The sequence below is a fragment of the Aotus nancymaae genome, unplaced genomic scaffold (assembly GCF_030222135.1).
Source record: "Aotus nancymaae isolate 86718 unplaced genomic scaffold, 86718_ANA_hifiasm-v0.15.2.pri h1tg000029l, whole genome shotgun sequence".
NCBI lineage: Eukaryota > Metazoa > Chordata > Mammalia > Primates > Aotidae > Aotus > Aotus nancymaae.
Genome location: NW_026988442.1, coordinates 62,800,935 through 62,825,467, shown reverse-complemented (window position 1 = coordinate 62,825,467; position 24,533 = coordinate 62,800,935). Strand labels below are relative to the sequence as shown.

The following is a 24,533-nucleotide window of genomic DNA, read 5'->3' as shown; positions in this document are numbered from 1 at the left end:
AAAGGAAATAAAATTTGAGCTGGGCCTTACAGAATAAGGATCATTAGTTTCAGAAAGTGTGGCAGGGTATTGAAAGAAATGAATAAAGTCTCCATTGATAAGCTGCCTGGAGTTAGACTCCAGACCTCCCTGCACAGACCTCTCTGCCTGCCCCCATGACCTCCTAACCCCTGACCTGTGGTTTGCACTTGGTCATGTTATCTACTGACTTTCTTGCCCTTTCTTCAACCATTTGATTCACAGACTTCCAAACTATGTCTGCTGTTTTACTTTGGTGGGGTGTTCAGGCTAAACAGGTGACTAAAGGCAGTTGACAAGACCTGCCTGAGGGCCACCTACATGCTAGCATGGTAGCACCCCAAAGACTCTACAGAAGGCAGTGGACTTGATTCTAAAAGATGTCTTGTGCAGCCATATAGAATATATACCTGACAAACTTTAAAATTAGAGTAGCACCCATGCTTTAAACCGGTAATAACTCTACCAAAAAGTGCCTCTCCCTGTACACACACCCACCATCCAAACATCTCTTTGAAATGTCTTACCTGCTTTCATCCTCAGTTGAATTGTTTTTGAAGATTTAAATGGATCAATTCAGCTGTGTTTGCATCCTGCAGAGCATGAAAAATGGTGTTTCAGTTATTATCGTGACAAACTGAGTACCCAAATGCACAGCCTGGGTTTTTAGATTGCAGGTGGAATTGGCAGCATCTGTGGTTAGAGAAATGGCCCCCAAGCATGTGAACTGAGTAAATTTGATTAACATTGCATGGAGAGAGTCAGCCTGGAACACCCCAATGCCATTCTTCTCCAAATGCATTTTCAGCTACTCACTTGGTGGGGAAATGCTTTTATTTTCCCATTGTTGGATCTCTCTTTCCGTCAAATATGTAGCCATGTGGCTAAGGTGGTAACTCACAAAGCTGGCTGGGATTATGTTTTTAGTGTCTTGAATGTTTATTTGATTATCTTTGTTCTGCTCCCATTTGGCTATTTTCTCCTGTCTCTTACTCCCCTTCACCTTGTTTCTTTGGCAGCCATTAGCGATGCTTTTTGTAAAGAAAATGGATGTAAATTACCAGGGGTAATGAAACAACTCATATATTATTGATTTTTGGCTTAGAGGCCCAACATTTTGGGAGTCAACAGCAGGATGCTTTGCTATGGGATCTGCAAGGGATTGGAGTAGATGGCTAATGCTGTGTGAGCAAATCTCATTCCTGCCGAGTGCTTCATTATCCATTCCCTGCAACGAGCAGCTTTAGCAGGCAATGTGCAGAGCCCATTTATAGGACTAATGGTGGTTCAACTAAATCTGCCACCTGAACAGCAAGAAAGCTCAAACTGCATCTTCTCCTTATACAACCTGGCATTGTATCCTTTCTGCAGGAGTTGTTCTTTTTTTCTACTATTGAAAGTGAATAGAACTGGAAGCAAGGTAATGTTTATTGAGCACCTAGTATATGCTAGGCATTGTAAAACATACTCTATAGTTAATTAATTTAGTTTTCACTGTATTTTTTAAAATAATTTACTCTGTACTATATCCCTGAAATTTAAGTATTACTGTCCTGATTTATAGATGAGAAAATTGAGACTCCAAGAAGTATTTTTTTTCAAGTTAAACAGTTCCTAATAGTTCGTAAATTGAGAAAAATAACCTTGACTCCAATTAAGTCTAAAATACACTAAGCCTTAAGAATAACTTGTGTTCCATTAGGGGCCAGAGGTTTAAATACTCAGGCCAAGAAGCAATTAGGCTTCCAGCACAACTTTTCTATGTGGATTCAGCATAGATACAGTGGTCCATTGTTCTTTCCTCTGTCGCCATCCAATAATGTCGGGGCTTTAATATTTATTTTTCATCTTTTAGAAACCTATTTTAAAATCTTATAATGACAACATCCTGTCCACCACTGTGATCTAGAGGTCAGTGAAAAGTTAACTAAAAGTCAGTTTCCTATCACTTTACTCCCCCCACCCCATGAGACTCAATGGTGATACCCGAACATTCTGTCCTTTTAGCTGGCAACAAACAAAAAAATGACTGAGACTGTGCAGCATACTCCCTGTTCACAGAGCAGAGCCTGTCAAAGTCGAGGGGCTCTGAGTCTCCATCAACTTCAGACACTGGCAGCTAACTCACCTTACTTTTGAAATTTTGTTTTCCGTTAAAATTGAGAAATGCTTTTAATGCTTTCTTCCTGATACTAATACATTGTAGACATGATCTTCTACGCCTAACGGCTGTTTTATGAGCTCCTGGAAACCTGTCAGTGGTATATATTCTTCTCTTTCTCAACAAATGATGCATCCCTGTACTTACTGTAGCCAGTGGGTCTTGTCAATAAATCTGTCAGAGGCCAGGCCAGTCTGCACAAACATGCTCTCCACCTTCCCTGATGGAATGAAAAGCAGCCCTTTAGAGCTTGGTGGGATGGAGATTGCTTTTTAAAATCGAGCTTAAGAATAAAAGTATATATCTATCAGTTTTCATTTCTATCTACTACCGTAGTCAGGAGATTACTTATTTTTCCTTCATTAGCCAGTTTGTAGATTCCCAAGTTTGGGAGTGGGGAAAGAAAGTCCCAGCTGTACACATTGGCTTCAGAATCACCAACTAGCTGCAGGCAGGAGATGAGTCCATGTCGGCTGGCCTGCTCCCACCTCCCACGGTTATGCTTAAATGCTGGTCCTTCAGGAAGAACCCGAAGGGAGGCTTGTGTATTGAGTTATCAGGCTGGGGACCTGAAAGCCTCAATTTCTCCTGGCATAATGATGGCTCTTCAGTATGAATTAGAAAGCTCTGCAGTTCTGCAGATAATTTTCAGAGACAGCACACACAATGTTTTAACCCTCAAACCAAGTCTACCCATCTCAATAACTCTTAGCAGCTAGCTGACAGTGCCGATAATGATGATAAAATCTGGAGCTTTTATGTTGGTGAATTACTTATGATGTATAGAAAGCTGTGTGACTTATTTTAAGGAGGTTTTATATTCCTAACAGGGGTGATTAAAAAGACAGACTCTATTGCTCAGATCAGCATATATGCCACAAATGTGTTTTCCCACCCAGATTTCTAACTGGGATGTTTCTGTTAGCAGTGTTGGTGAGTGCCTGAAAGGTCATTTTGATTTGTTATTTTTTAAACCAGGCATTCAGAATATCCAGGAGTTAATCAGTGCACAGAGACCTGCTAAAGTATCTTGCCACTAATGTTACTGCAAGCAAAGTCACAGTCCCCTCAGCATTCTCCATCCTGAAAGGGTGACGTGCCGCCCTGCCAGTGGAATGCTCACCTGGCACTATCAGTTTGTGTATCATCTACATTCTCCCTGGTTTTTCTAAATTAGTAATAGGAAGCTTAGTTGGTTTAGGAATTCTTTTAGTTAGATTAGATAATTCAGAAAAGCAGTAGGAAATCATTCAACCTAGGTTAAAACATAAACAGCCATATCTTCAGGAGACATTTTCTACAAAATTTGATCACTTTTATCTGTTTTTCCTGACAATAAGAAAAGGAAAGGAACTATCAGAAATGGAAAGTCTGTCCCTTTGTAACCAGCAAGAAACTGGGTTTCGGTTTGCCTAACTTCTCCCGGAAGATTTAATCAGTATTTGCTGTCAAAGAAGAGAAATGCTCTAGCGTCTGCAAAGACACTTTGTCTGTCTCGATAAACATAGTTAAGGTGACGGTACGCCTTATGCGGAAAGGTGTGGGGAATACTTTTTTAGGATTGGAATACAAAAAGACAGATTTACTAGGGGCTCTGCTGGTTTTCTTTCTCCCTAAACTTCCTGATTCAGCGGGCAGTGCAGGAGCTGGTACAATGTTATATGCTGTTATACAAGTGAAACCAGCTGGATTTAACGATTCCCTGCTTCTCGGTCATAATTCTTTGATAACTGCGAGAATTCCAAACTTACAGCACTTCTTTATCTTCCCCAGGGCACAACAGCCCTTTTCTTAAGGTGGTTTTTGTGGGCGGCGGTGGAGGTGGACTTTTGTTTTGGCCTTAGTCTTAGCCCCCCAAAGGAAACTAAAGTGAGGAAAAAAAGGAATCAGCAAGTGTTGAACTATGAATGAGTCAGAGGAAGTGTTAACTAGACCCTCTTTCCTATTGGAAGCATCCTAAGCTTAATTTGTGGGCAGGAGGCTCAACCCCGAAACAGGTTCCTGGTCTCACTTCTCGCGATCTGAGGCCCAGCCTGGCTGCGTGTGGCTTGGAGCTGCATCCTGATCCTCGATCCTGGTTGTGTGTGCTACCTGTGTAGGGCATCTGGGAACCAGCTCTGCCACAGGCACCGAAAGGGCCTGGAAAGAATCCTGGCCCTGGGGCTTCAAAGTATACGAAATGACTTCTGTTCTTGGAGTCCTCAGTTGCCTAATTTAATATACTTTAAAAAGGCCCCTCAGTGGGCCTCACCTGCTCTGTGACCTTGGACCAGACCCTGCACCTCTCTGGTCCTGCTTACGAATCTGTCTATGGCTAGGGCTGGAAGGATTGTTGGCTTTTCAGATGTGTTAAGCTATGGAAGCCTTTACCCAAATAAAATTTTGTGAAAGATTCCTAAAAGAAGGAATTATATAAAATCAAATCTATTCTCATTTAAATGGGGGTGAGGGACCCAGAGTATCTACCCCCCACCCCACTCAACTCCTCTTCATCTGTTGGAACTCCAACAGGGCTGTGAGGCCCCCTCCATTCCTGCCTAATAACAGGCTGGCTGAGTTCAGGAAGTCACGTTAAACAGAGGCTGAAAATGCAGGTAATTTTACCTTTGTTAATCCTGAGTCCTGGAGACAGGGCATCTTACAAGTTTTAAGTGAACCAACCTAAAATGGCTTAATCCATGTTAAGTTTGTAAACACCAATCATCCCCTGTTCCTTGTAGCCAGAATTTTCAGCTTTGCTGTTGTTCAATGACATCAGATGACAAATGCATCTGTGATGAATTCTGCCAGGCATACCCACCTTGATATCTCAGAACTACATCAGGCCCCCAACCACTCCCTGCTGGATTCCAGAAACCCAGACTCTGCCTCCCACCTTCCATCCCTCGAACCCATCTAGCACAGAACACCATATCAACTTCCTTATACTCTGCATTGATCCTGGCAGTCTCCTTTGCGAAAGAGTCTCATTGCTTGAAAGATGCAAACTCAACTCCTGACTTTTTGAATCCTCCATGGGTAATTCCATTTTCCTATCACACCCTATTTTCCTTCTAATACACTTCCTTCAATACATATCCATTTCACGAAATCATTCTTCTCCTATTCTCTGCCTCTAAACCTGTGGTCATGCTCTTTGCCCATCTCACAATTTGCCTTTCCCCATGAAAATCTTATATCCTATTTGTTATTCAAAAATATCCTTTATAGTTCACCCTTCAAGTTATTCCCTCTTCTCTCTCCCATGACAAGCAAAAGGCAGCGTGATGTGGCAGCAAGATTACCGAGCCGGGAGAAAGCAGCATGGCTGCCGTCTGGAATTCTGCTGCGTATCTGCAAGGTGCCCTTGTCTAAGCACCTTGACCTCTTTAGTGATAGTTTCCTCATCTGTAAATGGGGTTAATAATATAATATCTAGGCTGGGTGCGATGGTTCATGCCTATAATCCCAGCACTTTGGGAGGCCGAGGCAGGTGGATCACCTGAGGTCAGGAGTTCGAGACCAGCCTGGCCAACATGGAGAAATGCTGTTTCTATTAAAAATAAAAAAATTAGCTGGGTGTGGTGGCAGGCACCTCAAGAGACAGGTAGGAGAATTGCTTGAACCTGGGAGGCAGAGATTGCAGTGAGCTGAGATCACACCATTACACTCTAGCCTGGGCAACAGAGTGAGACTCCATCTCAAAAAAAAAAAAATTAATAATAATATAATATCTCCTTCGCCTACCTCACCATGTGGTTGTAAGTGTCAAAAAGGTATTGTATGTGAATGCATCTTATTTAAGCACTTTATATTTTTTAATTTTTGTTCTTTAATAGTAAGGTATTTATGAAATACAATCATTATCATTCTCTGTGCCCTATAGCACTCATTTTAATTCTGCATCATGCCCTGCCCTGTGCTTACTCCAGTTATTTGATGTATCACCAGATTTTTGGGTCAAAGAGTTTTCATATAGTTTAAAACTCTGGCTGGGGCGGTGGCTCACGCCTGTAATCCCAGTACTTTGGAGGCTGAGGCGGGCGGATTACCTCAGGTCAGGAGTTCGAGACCAGTCTGGCCAACATGGTGAAACCCCATCTTTACTAAAAGTACAAAAAAAGTAGTCAGGACTGGTGGTGTGCACCTGTAATCCCAGCTACTCTGGAGGCTGAGGCAGGGGAATTGCTTGAATCAGGGAGGTGGAGGTTGCAGTGAGCTGAAATCACACCACTGCACTCCAACCTGGGTGACAGAGTGACACTCCGTCTCAAAAACAAATAAACAAACAAAAACTCCACGGTGGTTATCACAGCATTGACCACACAATGCATACTTCATATGGATCTATTTAATAGAACTTTGATTTCTGATATCCTCCAACACCTACTATTTTTGGTGTGCTGGCAGCAGCGGCCATTTAATCATCAGAGGAATATTTGAAGTTTTGGCAAAATCCTCCCAAAGCAAGATTGAAATTCTAAGGATTTAAAACAGACATGGAAGACCTTAAGAAGCAGCGTATATAAGTTGCTCGGGTGAGATATTCTCTTGAAAATTAGGAACTCAGTCCTAGGACTGGTTAGAAGGAGTCCAGCTATCAGTCCTTGAGTCAGCATTACCTCTCTAAAACTCTGTGGATGCTCACAACCAACAAGGAGAAAGTCCCCTTGAGTAAGAATGCATCTCAGACTATCAAGACGATGCCGTTATTCACTGAAGGGGCTGCTGCTTCAGAAATAGCAAAATAGCCCTTCGATAGGGTCAAGGGATTACGTATTGTAACAGCCCACATAACTTTGCATTCAACTTTTTCTTGTCAAATACTTTCCATGAGAAAATGTTACTGTATTAAGTTATGTCCATTATAAAAGTGAGTGCTCTTAGTGCTTCAGTAAGTGGGTGGCAAATACTTCTTCATGTAAGTGGAAATTATTCCATTTTGGATCCCAGGGAAATATATCATTTATTTTAGATAACTAGAATATCTTCAGGAAAATAAGATGAGCATGTTGCGATAAATTCCTATCAGTGAAATAGGCATTCTGGGTACCACTTAATACATTGAAGATTTAATTTGCAAAGATAAGTTGATGATCGGTAAAATTTAATTTTTTTCCCCTTTCAAGCTTGATGTATCTACTGTACCTTATGCTTCTGGAAGAAGTAAACTTTGTTGGAAGGATGAAATTTCTAAACCAAAAATGGAGATAGAGAGCTATGCAGTTTGCTGGAAATCCTCTACGTAGGAGATTGCCCAATTCCTAGTTTAGGGTGTATAGACTGAGCCTCAGCAAGATGCTGGGTCATGCTGCAAACCTAAGCACTTGTCTCTCCCCATCCATTTATTCTGATGACATCTGCAGAAAATCCCAACCAGTACATTTGCCTTCTTTTTTTTTTTTTTTTTTTTTAAGAAAATATATATGTATGTATTTTCCTGAGACATTTGTTCTGCTTGGCCAATCTACAATGTGTATAGATTTGTTTTCTGCAGATGTGCTTATTTCTGGGAATATCTCTGCATAGTTTCAGCATAAATAATATGCTTATCTACCTACTATAAGCTACAGAAATTGCTGGCATTTTAGGAGAATACATGTAATAGAGTTAGTAATGCTCCATAGCTCTTTGTCCCTATAGCAAACGCCACATGTTTAAAGTTTGTACATGGACTGCCTTCAACACTATATTCAAATCACTTCAGGGCATGGACCATGTCTTACTAAATTTTTATTTCTAGTTCCTCACATAGCGCACAGTAACTGCTCGAGAATGTTTATTCAATGAATGAAGGAGGAAGATACATATGTATACATATATGCATATGTGTATGTATACATATATATGTATATACCTGTATTTTCAGTTTTAAAAGTTTATTTGATTAATGCTTTCTCCACTAAGAGACATTCCAAAGGTAAATTTGGATTGATGATGCTGAAACATGGCTTTTCCAATCCAGTGTGCAACATAATTATCCACATGGAAGGAGGTCAGCGACATGGATTACATTCATCAATGTGTGGCCGTGGAGCAGCTGTGAACTTTGCCAAGTTATCTTAGATCTGTCCTTCTGCAGGGCCCAGGAACCAGCCTCTTCAAGGAACTCTTGAAACATCTCTCAGTTTTCTCTCATGAGCTACCATTGCCAAAATGTGTAGAAAGTTAAATAGAAGCATAAGAAGGTATAGATATATTTTAATATACCACCACCTAGGAGGCCTCATTAAGGTATTATAATCCTGAAATTCTCGAATTTTCCTTGAAGAATTTCATAGCCAAATCAAGCTTGTTAGAATGTTGATTGTTGCTTGGCTGTTGTTTTCCTGATGTAAACTTGTGGTTTGATATCAGCTTGGTACTTTTCTTCTGCACTCCACCTCTATGTCTTTCTCTTTCTTTCTCATACAGACTTGTCACCTCTGACTGTTTTAAGTTAATGATGAGAAACTAGATATGCATTGCTGTCAAGTGTGTATGGAGTGGTGGCCATGTGACTCTGAACACTCCTAAGTCTCTGTCTTCTCAGTGTTCTCATTTAAATGTAATATGCGATAGGCATGTTCCTTGTGCAAGAATTTTTTTCTTATTAAATCCTTTGTCCCATAAAGTGTCTCTTAAAAGAAAATACACCTTTGCTTTCTCTTCTTTCTTTATTCCAAAATATTCAGGAAGCATTTGGGCTTCTGCCACATGTCAGGCTCATTTCTAGGGATGAAAGGTGACTCCTGCCATCAGGGAGCTTGAATATGGTAAGAGAGGGAGACCGGCAGCTCCCATACACGTGTTCTTCCTGTTGAAGAATCTGGCACCATGCCCAACTCTTGCATGGGCTTCTAGGGCACTGGGGGACTAAAAGCAAGAGTTTTTTCAGTGGGCCAATTAAAGAAATTGAAGAATAATGAGGGTCTGAACCCCAAAATTGGAACAATCTCCCATTAAGCTGGTGAAATAGCAGCAGCGATTGCCATCTGCTGACACACCATCCACTAGTAGGAAGCAAGAGTTCTAGGCCAGTCAGGCCTCCTGTGAGCTGGGAACCTATCCCTGATTAGAGTAATTAGAGCAACTCCCTGAGCTGGCTTATAATTTGCTTAATCACACTCATTTCACTGAACTATGGTTTTGGCGTAGGTGGTTTTAGGGGGGGAATAATGCAAGGTTTGTAGAAAAAGGAAAGGAAGCAATTAAGGAGAGGGAATTCCAACTGATTCTCCTCCTAGTGAGTTTGAGGTTGGCAGAAAAGGAGGCAAATGACATCAGTGTAAGTAGAAGGAGGCTGATATGGAAAATACTGGCATATCTTGTTAGATGACATCTGGCTTTATTGCACTTTACAGAGATTGCATTTTCTACAAATTGAAGGTTTATGGAAAGGTTTAAGCAAATGTCAGTGCCATTTTTCCAACAGCATGTGCTCACTTTGTGTCTCTGCATCACATTTTGGCACTTCTCATAATATTTCAAACTTCTTCATTATTATTATACCTGTTATGGTAATCTGTGATTAGTGATCTTTGATGTTACTATTGTAATTGCTTTGGGGAACCGTGAATTATACCCATATAAGATGGTGAACTTGATCCATCAATGCTGTGGGTGTTCTGACTGTGCCAGTGATTGATCATTCCCTCATCCCTCTCCCTTTCCTTGGGGCTCCCTATTCCCTGAGACATACAATATTGAAATTAGTTCAGGTAATATCCCTATGGCCTCTAAGTGTTCAAGTAAAAGGAAGAGTTGCATATCTCTCACTTTAATTGAAAGCTAGACATAATTACTCTTATTGAGGAAGGCATGTCAAAAGCTGAGACAGGCTGAAAGCTCCGCCTCTTGTGCCAAACAGCCAAGTTGAGAATACAAGGGAAAAGTTCTTGAGGGAAATTAAAAGTGCTGCTCCACTGAACTCAAGAATGATAAGAAAACAAAACACCCTTATTGCTAATACAGAAAAAGTGTGAGTGGTCTGGTTGGAAGACCAAACTAACCACAACATTCCCTTAAACCAAAGCCTGATCCAGAGCAAAGTCCTAGCTCTCTTCAACCCTGTGAAGGCTGAGAGAGGTGAGGAAGCTGCAGAAGAAGACTTTGAAGCTAGCAGAAGTGGGTTCATGAGGATGAAAGAAAGAAGGCATGCCCGTAACGTGAAAGTGCAAAGTGAAGCAGCAAGTGCTGATGGAGAAGCTGCAGCCAGTGACCCAGAAGATCCAGCTGAGATCATTGATGAAGGTGGCTACACTAAACAACAGAGTTTTCATTTGTTTGTTTTTTAAGAAAAAAAAGCTCTCACTGTGTCACCCAGATTGGAGTGTAGTGGTGTGATCGTGGCTCACAGCAGACTCAACTTCCTGGACTCAAGTGATCCTCTCGCCTTAGCCTCCAGAGTAGCTAGGACTACAGGTGCACACCACCACATCCAGCTAATTTTTCAAAATTATTTTTTGTAGAGATAAGGTCTCACTATGTTTCCCAGGCTAGTGTTAAACTCCTGGGCTCAGGCAATTTTCTTGCCTTGGCCTCCCAAAATGGTGGGATTACAGGTGTGAGCCACTGCATTTGGCCAACAACAGGATTTCTATGTAGACCAAACAGCCTTCTGTTAGAAGAAGATGCCATCTAGGACTTTCATAGCTAGAGAGGAGAAGTCAGTGCCTGGCTTCAAAGCTTCAAAGGACAGACAGACTCTCTTGTTAGAGGTGAATGCAGCTGGTGACTTTTAGTTGAAGCCAGTGCTCACTCACTATTCGGAAAATCCTAGAGTCCATAAGAATTATGTTAAATCTTCTCTGACTGTGCTCTATAAATGGAACAACAAAGCCAGGATGACAGCACATCTGTTTACAGCATGGTTTACTGGATATTGTAAGCCCACTATTGAGACCTCATACTCAGAAAAAATACTCTTTTCCAAATATTACTGCTCATTGACAATGCACCTGGTCACGCAAGAGCTCTGATGGAGATATACAAGGAGATTAATATTGTTTTCATGCCTGCTGACACAACGCCAATTCTGTAGCCCATGGATCAAGGAGTCATTTCAGCTTTCAAGTCTTATTATTTAAGAAATACATTTTTCATAAGCTATAGTTGCCACAGATACTGATTCCTCTGATGGATCTGGGCAAAGTAAATAAAAAATCTTCTAGAAATGATCCACCATCTAGATGCCATTAAAAACATTTGTGATTCCTAGGAGGAGGTAAAATATCAACATTAATGGCGGTTTGGAAATAGTCGATTCCAACCCTCATAGATAACATTGACTTCAGTGGAGGAAGTAACTACAGATGTGGTGGACATAGCAAGAGAACTAGAATTAGAAGTGGAGCCTGAAGATGTGAGTTAATTGCTTCAATCTCATGATAACAGTTGAATGGATAAAGATTTGTATCTTATGACTGAGAAAAGAAAGTGGTTTCTTCACCAGGAATCTACTCGTGGTGAAGATGCTATGAACATTGTTGAAATAACAACAAAGGAGTTAGAATATTTCAGAAAGTTAGTTGGTAAAACAGTGGCAGGGTTTGAGAGGACTGGCTCCAATTTTGAAAAATGTTCTGTGGGTAAAATGCTATTAACCAGCATCACATGCTACAGAGAAATCTTTCATGAAGTGAAGACTCAATTGATGTACAAACTTCATTGTTGACTTATTTTAAGAAATTTCCACAGCCACCCCAACCTTCAGCAACCACCACTCTGATCAGTCAGAAGCCATCAACTCTAAGCCAGGACCTTCCATCACCAAAAAGATTATAGCTTGTTTAAGGCTAAGATGATTGGTAGCATTTTAAAGTATTTTAAAATTAAGGTAGGTACAACTTTAGATTCCAGTATGGTGTAAACATAACTTTTGTCTGCACCAGGAAACCAACACGTTTGTGTGACTTGTGGAATCAAACCCACGGTATCTCTGAGGTATTCTTCTAAGTCCTTTGAGTCTTGTTTTTTGAGAATTACTGAGATCACAAAAGGAAGCAGCTGGTAATTTCCGGAAACATTTTTGTATAAGCCCATAATTTGAATAATGCACCAAATGAAGTGTATTGCATATAGTTAAATATTTATGCTCATATGGCTATAATTTCTTAGCCTGCTCTGCCATGGTCCCATGACTTGATACAATTGTTTTAAAATGATCATTTTCTAGATGTTAGAAAGGCATTGTACAGAAGAAGATGAGAATCACTGTAAACCAAACAAAGGAAATGCAGAGGAGACATTTTCAGCAGAATATTGGAAAGTAAGATTTCCTGAGAGCAGGAACTCAAGCAGCATGAATGAACAAAATGATGCGTGACACAACACATCATAAATGCCCCATAAATATTGGTTAAGTAACTGAATAAATGTATTTAGTTTACTTAGAGCAGGGGCGTCCAATCTTTTGGCTTCTGTGGGCCACATTGGAAGAAGAACAATCTTGGGCCACACATAAAATACACTAACATTAATGATAGCTGATAGACTGAAAAAACAATTGCAAAAAAATCCCAAAATGTTTTAAGAAAGTTTACAAATGTGTGTTTGGCCGCATTCAAAGGTGGCCTGCGGGCCATGGGTTGGACAAGCTTGCCTTGGAGGGTATACATTGAATTATTTTATGAAATTAATTAAAGTGTGCCTTTTAAGTAAGGAAAATGTAAGGAAAGAAATAAATGGGTGAAGGTTCTGAATGTGGCAAAACATATTTTTCAAACTTTCATCTGGGAAAACGTTCGTTCCTCCTCTCATTTCCCATCAGGGACACAGTTTGGTTCCATTTTCTTCCCTAAGATTCAATGACGTGGGTGAGCATTTTTGTAAAATTGTCTTTTCCTGGGTACAGAATCCCTATTTTCTTTTGCTCGCCTGTTTGGACGGTGTGAAGAGACAGTATAGGAGAGAGACAAGTGCACATTTAAACTACTGATTATAAACAGTATTTTCTCTCAGTTACTTCTAGATCACGAATTTAATAATGGCGCCCCCCCAACCACGTGATGCAAAGTAGAGACTCAGAAGTGTCAGATTCTGAAGGCTAATTGGAGGCCTTGTTTTTTTACTTACAGATAGGCCCTACCTTGGATCTCTTCTAAACTCTCTTGTCAAGCCATGGACTGGTTGGTTCTGACTTTATCTGAATGTGGTGTCTTCCTCTGCTCCCATGTTCTAAGCCCTTGCACCCAGGGTGGGGAAAAGGATTGACATTTCCACCTAACCCCAGCCCAGAGTCATTACTCAGACAAGATATGATGAATAAATATTGCCTTTGGAGGAAGGCATACAAATTTGCCAAAGAAAGGAATGCAGTTCTGGGACCTCCTAGCTACAGGATTATGTAAATCACTCAACACCAGTAAAGCTGAAGTTGTGAAAGTCAATAATTTTCCATTTGTATTATAGCTAATTAGTCTAAGGAAAATGGTGACAGAGGATATATTCCATAATGTCTCAGGAGGTCACCTGGCCCAGAGAGGTAGTTTTAAACATACTCACCTCTAAGATGTTACATGTGGGTAGCTAGTATTTATGGAGTTGTTCCTATCTTCCAGGCGTTAGTCTGAGTGCCTTGAGACAAATTAACTCACTCACTTGAGGTCATTGTTTTCTATTATTTTGACATTTTTACAGTGAGGAAACTGTGGCACTGGGAGATTCAATGACTTGCTCAATATTATACTCTAACTTTTAAAACCTGATTCTACATGTAAGGAAACGGAAATGCTGAGAAATAGCCCAGCTTTTCTACTAAGCTAAATAACAGGAATTTCCCCCTTAACATATATGTACAAGGAACCATTGCTTCCTTTCCTATTGGAGTGGATGGTAGCCCCCTCTTCCTATGAAGACTTCATGCCAGGGGCTAAAGGGTAAGCGTTCTCAGGCCTCCTCCTCTTGCCCACTCAGCAGCCTGAAATCCGGGGTCCCAGAACCTCAAATGTAGTCACAGGAGATATGGAGCTATTTTTAATATTTCAAAAAGCGTAAAATAAATTGTCCATTCAGGGGCAATAAAACCATATGGGCTAATGAGTATATCAGAACACTTTTTTTGTATATATCTCATATATGTATATATCTCATATATATGTATATATCATGTTAAATAGTAATTTAGTTATCTTGTGGATCACTTTTTATGGCAATTATGTGTTTTTTCATCTTAAAAATGGGCAATGAATTATCTTCTACATAGAGTTTAGATTAATTCTTCTAAACATGGAATCTGAAGTTAGGAGTAGGGGCAAGATAGAAATAGACCTGGGGGATAAACAGTTGGTGCCTGTTGGTCTATAGCATAAGAGAGAAGTGCTGCTAATAGCCAGCAAATCACAACACCGTACAGGCGAATGGAAAAAAACTTGTTGGGGAAGCAAGGCAGTGCTTCCTGGCTGTTGATCTTCCTTACTTTCATTCTTAATCTGCTTTTATTTCAGACAACTGTGAATGTGTTCTTACTGGGATCTCAGGGGACTTTACCAGTGCAATTTGCAAAATGTAATTAGCATGGTGAATTGTCAGGTACCCCCCGCACCCATCTCCAAATGATGCATTTCAAAGCCAAACAATAATGCTATTTTGTACCATCTGCTGTTTGGATTTTCCAAGTCATTGGTCCATTAGGAGAACTATTGAGTTTTAACCATAAACTGTAGAGCCAATTGAATTGTTTTGTTTTAATTTAATTTTTGAGTAAGTCATGCATTCGCATGGATTATAAATGAAAACAATGAAATGAGTTATACTCTGAGAAGTCTCTTTCTCACTTCTGTTCCCTTGTGCTGTATTTTTTTTTTTATCCCTGCCTCTCTACCTGTAGGCCATCACTTTTATTAGTTTCCTAGATAGTCTTACTGAGCATATTTATCCATTTATGAGTAAACACAGATAGTGTTTTTCACATTGGTCCCTCTCTAACACAATAGATAACATATGAGGTAACATAGATAACACAATAGGTAATGTGTGTGTGTGTTTGCATGTGTCTGTGTGTGTGTGTGTGTGTGTGCACACATCTATATTCCTTTTAATGAACACTTGGGTTGTTTTCAGACATTTACTATTATATACGGTGCTACAATGATATCATGCCAACATATTGTACATGTATGCAGGTCTGCCTGTAGAATAAAACCCCTAGAGTAGGATTTTTGGGGTCAAGGTTAGATATGTCTGAAATTTCAATAATGTTGTCAAATTGCTCCATAGGGATTTTATTCCCCTAAGCAATATATGAAAATGTGATTTCCTGTGGTCTCCTCAAAAGGAGAGTGTTAGGAAGCTTGGCCAAAATCTAGAAGTTATAAAGTATAATTTTAATTTGCATTTCACCTATTCAAAAAGATGCTCAACTGTTCTCATGATGTTTAAGGGCCATTTGATTGATTTTTCTATGAAATGTGTTTTACCTTTCTTTGCCATTTTTTCTATTGGATTTCTGATAATTTTCTTATTAATTTCTAGTAGCTATTTACATATTAGTGAGATTATCTATTGTTTTGTCTGTGTAGGAGTTGAAAATATTTTCTCCAAGTTGTTATTTGTTTTTTAACTTTGCTTATGATTTTTTTTGTTATACATACAGAAGTTTTCTAATATAGTTGACTTTACCAAACTTTAACTTTATAACTTCTGTGTTTTGAATCATGGTTAGAAAGATGTTTTCCCCACTCCAAGGAAATCACTCATATTTTCTTTTGGCCCTGAAAAAACACATTTCATCATGAACAATTTTAAGCATATACAAATAGAGAAAATGGTATAATAGACCCCAGCTACCCATCATTCAGCCTCAACAATTAGGAATATTTGCGAATCTTACTTTTTCTATTTTCTCACTTATTTTGAGAATGTTTAAAGCAAACTCCAAATATATTATTTTCTTCATAAGTACATCTATATATGTACCAAAAACATGTAAGGATGGACTTTTTACAATATACCCTCTAAACCATTAAGATACCAACAATTCCTTAAAAAAAAGTACAATTATTTAATGAAATTATTCTGTGTTCAAATGTTCTTCCTGAACTTTTTATGGCTTTGGTTTTGTGTGTACAGTATGAGGTATGTATCCAACTTTATTTTTTTTCCTGGCCACTCAGTTGTCCCAACTCAACTTCTTCAAGTCTATCCCTACTTTACTAGTTTATGTTTATGAAATAACAAATTCTTACACGTATTTGAGCTATGTCTGGACCTTCTATTCTGTTCCATTTGTCTGTCTGCTCATATGCGAGTCCTGTCTATACTGTTTTCATTATTGGCACATTATAGAGTTTCACTATTAGGACTAGTCATTGCCTGAATGAAATAGTAAATCACCTACTCTCACTCATACTATATAAAAGTTGAAGAAAATTATAATTTATAATGTAGCCTTTTCGGGTCAGGGAGAGGCCTGGTGATTTAGAAATTGGCAATAAAGAAATGGGAGTCGAATGTGTGGCAGTGAATGTGATCCCTGATGAAAGTATTAGTAATAACATCCTGCTATTATATAGTTTTATATTAGTTATATCCTAACATACCATGAGAAAGTAAACAGTAATAACATAAAAGCCTGAAGCTGGCAGGCGGGAGGAGGAAGAGGAGCCAGTAAAGGAAAAAGGACATGGTACTGGTGGTTGAAGCTTGCTCTTCCCTGGGAAATCACCAATCCTGGTTCTTCTTCAGCAAAGTGAGAAAGGTCTAGGGTAGAGATGGCTGAAATGTTTGCTTTATGCTGTTCTCTGGGGAGCTGCTGAGAGACATGCTGCAGAGAAGCAAGGCCCGCTAACATGTGTTAAGGAGGACTGTGCTATCATCCTGCTCCGGGCACATCACAGGTCTGGCCGGGCAGCAACCCTGAACCTCAAGGCTGCCAGTGCACTGACTTGTGCCTCTGAAGACATGAGAGTGACTGTGCACTTCCCAGAAAGACAGATGAAGACAGGTGACAGTATTTTTCTCAGACTTCTTTCCAGGAGACAGTATTAAAATTACCTAAAGACACATTTTTATTGAAAAAAAGAAAACTAAGAGAAGTGGCTTTTTCTTTTTCTTTTTCTTGGATACTTTGATATTAGCAAAGAAGTGGCTTCTAATACCAACTTATTGTAGGAAAGACCTCTCAAGTGTTTAGCAGGGGCAAGTCATAATACAGGTTTTCTTTTTCTTTTTTTTTTCTAAAGATCATATCTCCTGGACTCTGTCTACATCTTCACCAAAGCCCAGAGAATGATCAGATGGTCAAAGCATGGTGAAAGGTGGAGGAATGGCCCGGGGTTGGTGTATCATGACTTCATTCCCCTGCAGACACCCTTAATTACTCTTGGCATAGCTTCTAACCTCCTCATCCCCAATTTCCTGCTTACATCCTGGAGATGATCACACCACCCTTACCTCACAGGGATGTGGAAAGGATTAATTAGTTTCGGATGGGAAAGTTCTTTGAAGATGAATCATGTGGCATTTTGAGGCCTCTTAGACCTCAAGTTGGGATAACTGTGAATTGTGCTAATTTGAGGCCTCTCAGACCTCAAGTTGGGATAACCACCTACTGCCCAAACGCAGACATTAAATGGTAAATGGAAATTGATCCGCCTCAGTGCCAGGGGAGTGGGCTTTGCAAACTGAAGAGAATGGTGAAGTCAACCCCAATCAAGCATTTATTCAATGATTACGTTCCAAGTGTCCATCCTGTACAAATTGTAATGGGCAATCTTTGGGGGACTTTGAGGGAGTGTTAAGTGGAGGAGTGATGAGCCCTGAAGCGCAGGTGCTGTGCTCGCTGCTGGAGTGATTATTACCCACAGCAGAAGACAGGAAGACAGTGGCCAGACTTGGGAGTGTGTGGACTAGAAGTCGTCTTTGCCATCGGTGGATGTGAGCTGCACATCAGGTGCAGTGACCCACGTCCCGTACACTGTGAACAGTTCGGGTCATCGGTGCTTCTGCAGTCCTCTCACCTTCCAGATGGCCCCCTCACCAAGTCCTTTGGCCAGTCTCTTTTAGGCACTTTTAGTGAGAAGAATATCTGCATTCATTAAAAAAAAGGAATAAAAAAGAGAAGAATCCCTTTTTTTGGGGCCTCTTTCAGTTGTTGTTACATGCCACTACTTTCAAAGGTATATCCAAGGTGTGCTTTTTTCAAAACACAAGCTAAGAGGGGCTATTTTAGGCATTATCAAAGAACACGTTCTCTAGGAATTTTATGGTCTGGAAATCAGAATATGAATGAGATCTCAATGTTCATTTCCAGCTGACTTTTTTAAACATTTTTTTCTCTTTGAGATGGCCTTGAGTGAGGGTAGCAAGGAGTAAAAGAGGGGTAAGAGGAAAGAAAATGAAGAAAGGTGGGTACAAGTAAATTTGGAACATGCAGGAAAGGGCTTCCCTGGACGCACGAGGCTCCTGAGAACATTATCTCAGTGAGAAGGTCCTGGACTGTGGAAGATGAGACGCCACCAGAATAATAAGCAGATAGCAGTTCAAGAGTAGGTTCTTAATTTAAGTGAGAAGCCTAATTTCAAGTAGGAATCTAGTATTGTTTCTTGAAATACCAGATCTTAGAAAGGAAACTATAGGGCCAAACATCACCACACAAGTAGGGGATTCCAGTTTTCAGTGAATTTATTATATTCAAATAAACTTACATCTCTGTGTGGATATTGATAGGTACCATAATGTACAATAAAAGGGTACAGCGCAGAATATAGTATAGCCTCAGTGGGCTTCAGTGCTGTGTCCATACCAATATATGTCCATCTTTCTGAGCTCTTTTATTGAAGTTCGAGAATCTTGCCCATCTCTCTTTGCTTATTTAATGATGTGCTTTAGTGATGGTAGAAGCGGAAAAATCTAAATTTGGGGTAAGGTGGTGATATTTGTATGAGATTATAAAATATTCTTCAGCTAGATTTATCTTCTGGTATACTGCTCATTAATATTCTTATTTTCTTACTAATGTCTTCCTTCTTACCCTGATAGGTTTGTAGCATAAATCTGGTTGTTGGCCTCCTATAACTTAATAGATCATAACAATTGCCCTTACTCTTCATAGTAAAGAAGCTACTCTTTGTTCACTGCAGCATTGCCTGTAATACCTCTGCTAAAACAAACCATGATGCTTTGGTCCAGAGTGGCTCTTTTCCTAGTGTTTCTAGCCTCGATTCAAGGCTCAGTCGGGGTCATGCTAGAAACCACCTGGTATGAACAACCTGGTGTTATTTGAGAGAGTTATTAAAGGGACTGTTTACAATGATGTGGGCCAGATTTAGGGGTAGCAGGAGATTCCAGAGTTAGCATTAGAGAAAAGCTTTTCCACTGTATTGTATTATAGGCCTAGAAGACAAGAGGAGAAAACAGTTACCAGAATTCAGGAGATGGTTGCTGTGTTTCTGGAGAAGCAAAGGGGGAAGCCAAGCAGAGTTTGTTTCCCCTTCACTGACTGGGACAGCTTGGGAAGGTCGCGTGGTTGTAGTGTATTTCAGGCCCAACACAGTGTGTGCTGAATCACAGGTGAATGTACTAGGCCATCGTTGAACAGTCCTTCAGTTGCTGAAAATGGAGTTCTCATAATCGCCACATGGGTAACTTAAAAGAGTGTTAAAAGATTGTTACAAAACTTAAAAGATTGTTCATTTAAATGAACAATCAAAATGGAAATGGCAATTCTGTTGGTAAAAAAGATGAAAAGTCATTTTTTTAGTTGATTAAAAAATTTTATTTAATGTTGGTAACTAACAAAAGATTGATAAGTACTGTGACAGGGTGGGGACTGAACAAAAATGAACTGGAAGATACATAGCAACAGAAAAATCACCTTAGGAAATGCTTTCCCCAATAGAGAAAATATGAAATTTCATTAAGGTTTAATTAGATAAATATTAATACTTTGACTTTTAAATCATACTAGTGCGACATCTATATTTTTGCCAGTATAAATCTTCAGTGCATCAAATTACTTGTGGTAATCATGGAATCTCCCTGGCACCTTTTAGTTGAAAAACTATACAACAAATAGCATATAGCTGTTTTTCTTGGACACTTATTATTTGGGTATTATATACTTGGTAGGAGAGATTGTTCCTCTAATTATATTATTGGTTCTGTAGTGAAACTAAAATATTAAAAATTGTAGAAAAAATAGCTGGGTGTGGTGATATACATCTATAGTCCCAGCTGGAAAAGTCATTTTTAAAAAATTTGCAATGTCTGCAAGTGCATGAGGTCTGTATTAACTTAGAGACCTAGAGCCCATATCCAGACATGAACTGGGACTTCTCTGCCCCACACATTGCTAAGCAAGGAAGGACAGTCTGTGTCAACAAGAAAACTCCAAGCTTTTTTCAGGTTAGAGACTAACTTGTGGGCTGGAGTAGGCATAGAAAGATTTTGTGAATGAAAACTATTTGAACTGGGCTTTCAAAGCAGGATGGGAAGTGTGACACACGCTTGGAGCAATAACGCAATGATACGTGTGAAAGCGCAGAGCCTGTTGCTTTTTAAAACAAATGCTATGAGAACTACTGTGTGTTATTTACGAGTATAGGCAAATCATACAGATTTATCAGAAAGCCGATAAATGGAAATGCTCCAGTGAGGCCTAAATATTGCTCTCACATGTGTGCTGGAGTAGTTTTCTTAAAATTGGTCTTCAGAGGAATTTTACATTCTGCTCTCATATGTGCTCAGATAATCATAGAATTTGAGAGCTGAAAATATATATACTGAATTTCAGTCTTAAATCTTGTCTGCTCTTGTGTGGCCTTAATGATATTGACCTGTATGATCATCCATAGAGGAACAATAAATCTTTACATTGAGCTTTCTAATTGATTTAATAATTTGACAAAAATAGAAATAGGTAGGGGCTTATTTTTTATTCTCTTTTAATATCCACAAAACTCTCTGCAATATAGGTATCTGATATCTCTATTTTACTGATAGGGAAACAGTCCCAGAGCAATTCAGTGATCAGCTAGAGGCAGTAGATCAGGAGAGAGCTAGAGTTTGCCCCCAGGCCTGAGTGCCTCCAAAGGCCGGTTTCTTCCCATTATACTAGGCAGCATTTATACTTGACTTTACCCTTGTGAGACCATGAACCATATCGTGAACCATTTAATGTAGTTTTTCATGTTGCAATTAAAATACTATTTAATGTACATCATTTTTCAGTTTCCTCTGGGACTATGAAATTGTGCACATATATATCTTTATATGTGTACATTTCCTTCTGCTCCAAGTGGTAATAGTGGCAATTTATGGAGCAAGTGACATGCTGTAACTTTGTTATATATGCAGAATGCAGAAATTTTTTATTAGGATTGCTTTTATAAGCTTGTCATCTTCCAGAGAGTTCTTTGAATAATCTGTTCTGGATTTTGTGACTGTGCAAAAGTCAGCATGATACTCTTTTGCTATAGCATGCAGTTTATTGTTTGTTTTTAAATGCCCTCCTGTTTCAAAATGATAGATATCTATAAACATGTTCTTTACTTGGGTAATATATGTCTAGATGTAGCTTCAAGAATAAAGTTGAGCAAGTGGGGGCTTTATAAACAATGGTCAGTGACATAAAACCCTAGGACAGAATAAAAAAGACCAGACAGATGCATAGTAACAATTTTGCATTGTGCAGCTCTCCCAATGGAAAGCACCCACCATGTGGGTGCTGAAGGCAGCTGAGATGTAGGGAATACTGTCTCTTAAACAGAGTTCTAGGGACAGTTTTACAACCTGGCACATAGTATTTAAGCAATGAATTGATTCAATAAATGTATGTATGTGTGTATGCACATATATACATATCCATATCCATATACAGAGAAATTTTTTGTGAGAAACACATCTGTATGAGTACTTTATTTTTATGATCATTTTTCTATGTCAGCTGAGACAAAATGAAGTCAAAAAGTGCTAGCTGTCACCTTACACACTGAGTGACCCTGAATGCTAAATTTCCTCAATTGAGTGCTATGTATTAGAGAGCGCATTGGCATCATGATACACCCCTCCACTCAACCAATGTCAAGTAGTGGACCCTTAGCTAGCTGACGAACATTTCAGCCTTTATTTCTCTTAGGAGAGCCTTGATTGATTATTAAAAGAAATGACTTGAGTAAAGAGAGAAGCTCTCCTGCCAAACATCTGTCCAGCTCTATCTTTCTCTCAAGTATAAAAACACTCTTCTCCCATGGAAAAAACAACAACAACAAATCTTGCATTCACATTCCTGTTAGCAGAAGGATGTGTACAGAATTACCTTTCAATATTATGTCCTTGGCTTTTTTCAAAGAAATGGCCAAATGATAGATGCATTTCGAGGTCCTCAAAACAAATTTCAGGCATTATTCATATGTTGTTTGGTGCCCACTATATTGTAACTGGTATGATTCATTAATTTGAGAATTAAGTATCAGGAAGAGTTGTCTTTTGTCAAATAGAATCAATGTGTCCCATGTCTCCCCTGGCTTCTAGGAAGCGCAGAGCAAAGGGAAACACACGGCTGAGTGCTTTGTTGATGGAAGGGATTAGGATCTTTTCTATTCTATCATCCAATATGGCTTTTATTCAGTATTTTAAGAGCCTTAATGCATATATGACTTGGCATAAGCATCCCAAAAATCATTTATGGAAGCAAACAGGGTAAAAATTATTCCACCTGTGTGAAGGAAACTCTCCAGTGTGATCAACATGTTCTTATTAGGTTTCTACCATTTGTCCAAATAGTTGGATAAATCATGACAAACCAATCTTGATTTTTTTTAAAGGGAGTTTCTAATTCCTAAACATCTAAGCTTTTTTTTTTTTTTTTTTTTTTTTTTTTTGAGGTGGAGTCTTGCTCTGTCGCCCAGGCTAGAGTGCAGTGGTGCGATCTTGGCTTACTGCAACCTCCGTCTCTCAAGTTCAAGCGATTCTCCTGCCTCAGCCTCCTGAGTAGCTGGGATTATACGAATGTGCCACCACTCCTGGCTAATTTTTGTATTTTTTAGTAGAGATGGGGTTTCACCATGTTGGTCAGGCCGATCTTGAACACCTGACCTTGTGATCCATCTGCCTTGGCCTCTCAAAGTGCTGGGATTACAGGTGTGAGCCACTGCGCCTGGCAGCTTTTAAATTTTGGGTGTGGAGCTCTTACCATGTTACCTTTCTGGTATCATGAAAGCCCTCTCCAAAAAAGTGTAAAATTCTGTCTGACAGAAATGCAGCTGAAGAGCTGTTACCTTAGAAGAGTCTTTTAGCTTTTTCATAAAATTTGAATCACATTTAAAAAGATGTCTTTAAAATTGATTGGACTGTTTCTCCACCCAAATTATACACTTATGGGCCGTGCATTAATTCATAATTAGATTTAAAATTGATTTGCATAATGAAATTGTTTTAACTTCATTGCTGCTCTAGACATTCTTTTTGATCAGGTTGCCTGTAGCAGAAAGCAGAAAAACTTCTATCTTTGGCATTGCAAAATGTACAGCTTTACACTTCAAAATGGGTTACTTATTTCTATGAGTTCTTGATCCTGTGCTTGATGAGATTTTTTGTAAGTTTATACTATTTAAAGCAGTACAGCAGGAATCTGAAATGTGATGGGACTGCTGTATTACATTTTTGACTCTTTATGGAATAACTAGAATTCTTCATTAATCTCTTTCCATAAAAATCATAGAATATTAAAAGTGGAAGGGACTTTGGCAGTCATTCATTCCAACTTCCTCTTGGTTGCAATAGAGAGAATTTCTAAATCTTCATAAGAAATCAGAAGAAATTCCATTTGACCCAGCAATCCTGTTACTGGGTATATAGCCAAAGGATTATAAATCATTCTATTATAAAGACACATGCACATGTATGTTCATTGCAGCACTGTTTACAATAGCAAAGACTTGGAACCACCCCAAATGCCCATCGATGATAGACTGGACGGGGAAAATGTGGCATGTATACATCATGAAATACTATGCAGTCATAAAAAATGATGAGTTTGTGTCCTTTGTAGGCACATGGATGAACCGGGAAACCATCATTCTCAGCAAACTGACACAAGAACAGAAAATCAAACACCACATTTTCTCACTCATAGGCAGGGGTTGAACAATGAGAACACATGGACACAGGGAGGGGAGCATCACACACTGAGGTCTGTGGGGGAGTGACTAGGGGAGGGACAGTAGGGGGTAGGGAGTTGGGAGGGATAACATGGGGAGAAATGCCAGATATAGGTGATGGGGATGGAGGCAGCAAACCACATTGCCATGTATGTACCTATGCAACAATCCTGCATGTTCTTCACATGTATCCCAGAACCTAAAATGCAATAAAATATATTTATGAAAAAAAAATAATAATATTGCAAGTCACAAAATAACTTTACAGATATCTTGTAAATACAAGTAGGAGCATT

General features: G+C 39.3%; 1 protein-coding gene and 1 pseudogene across 8 annotated transcripts in view; both read left to right on the top strand.

Moving 5' to 3' along the window:
• Positions 1-24,533, top strand: part of LYPD6B (LY6/PLAUR domain containing 6B) — a 137,789-nt gene that overhangs the window by 95,462 nt on the left and 17,794 nt on the right. The window lies entirely within an intron of this gene.
• On the top strand, positions 9,870-11,923 carry LOC135277014 (tigger transposable element-derived protein 1-like; annotated as a pseudogene).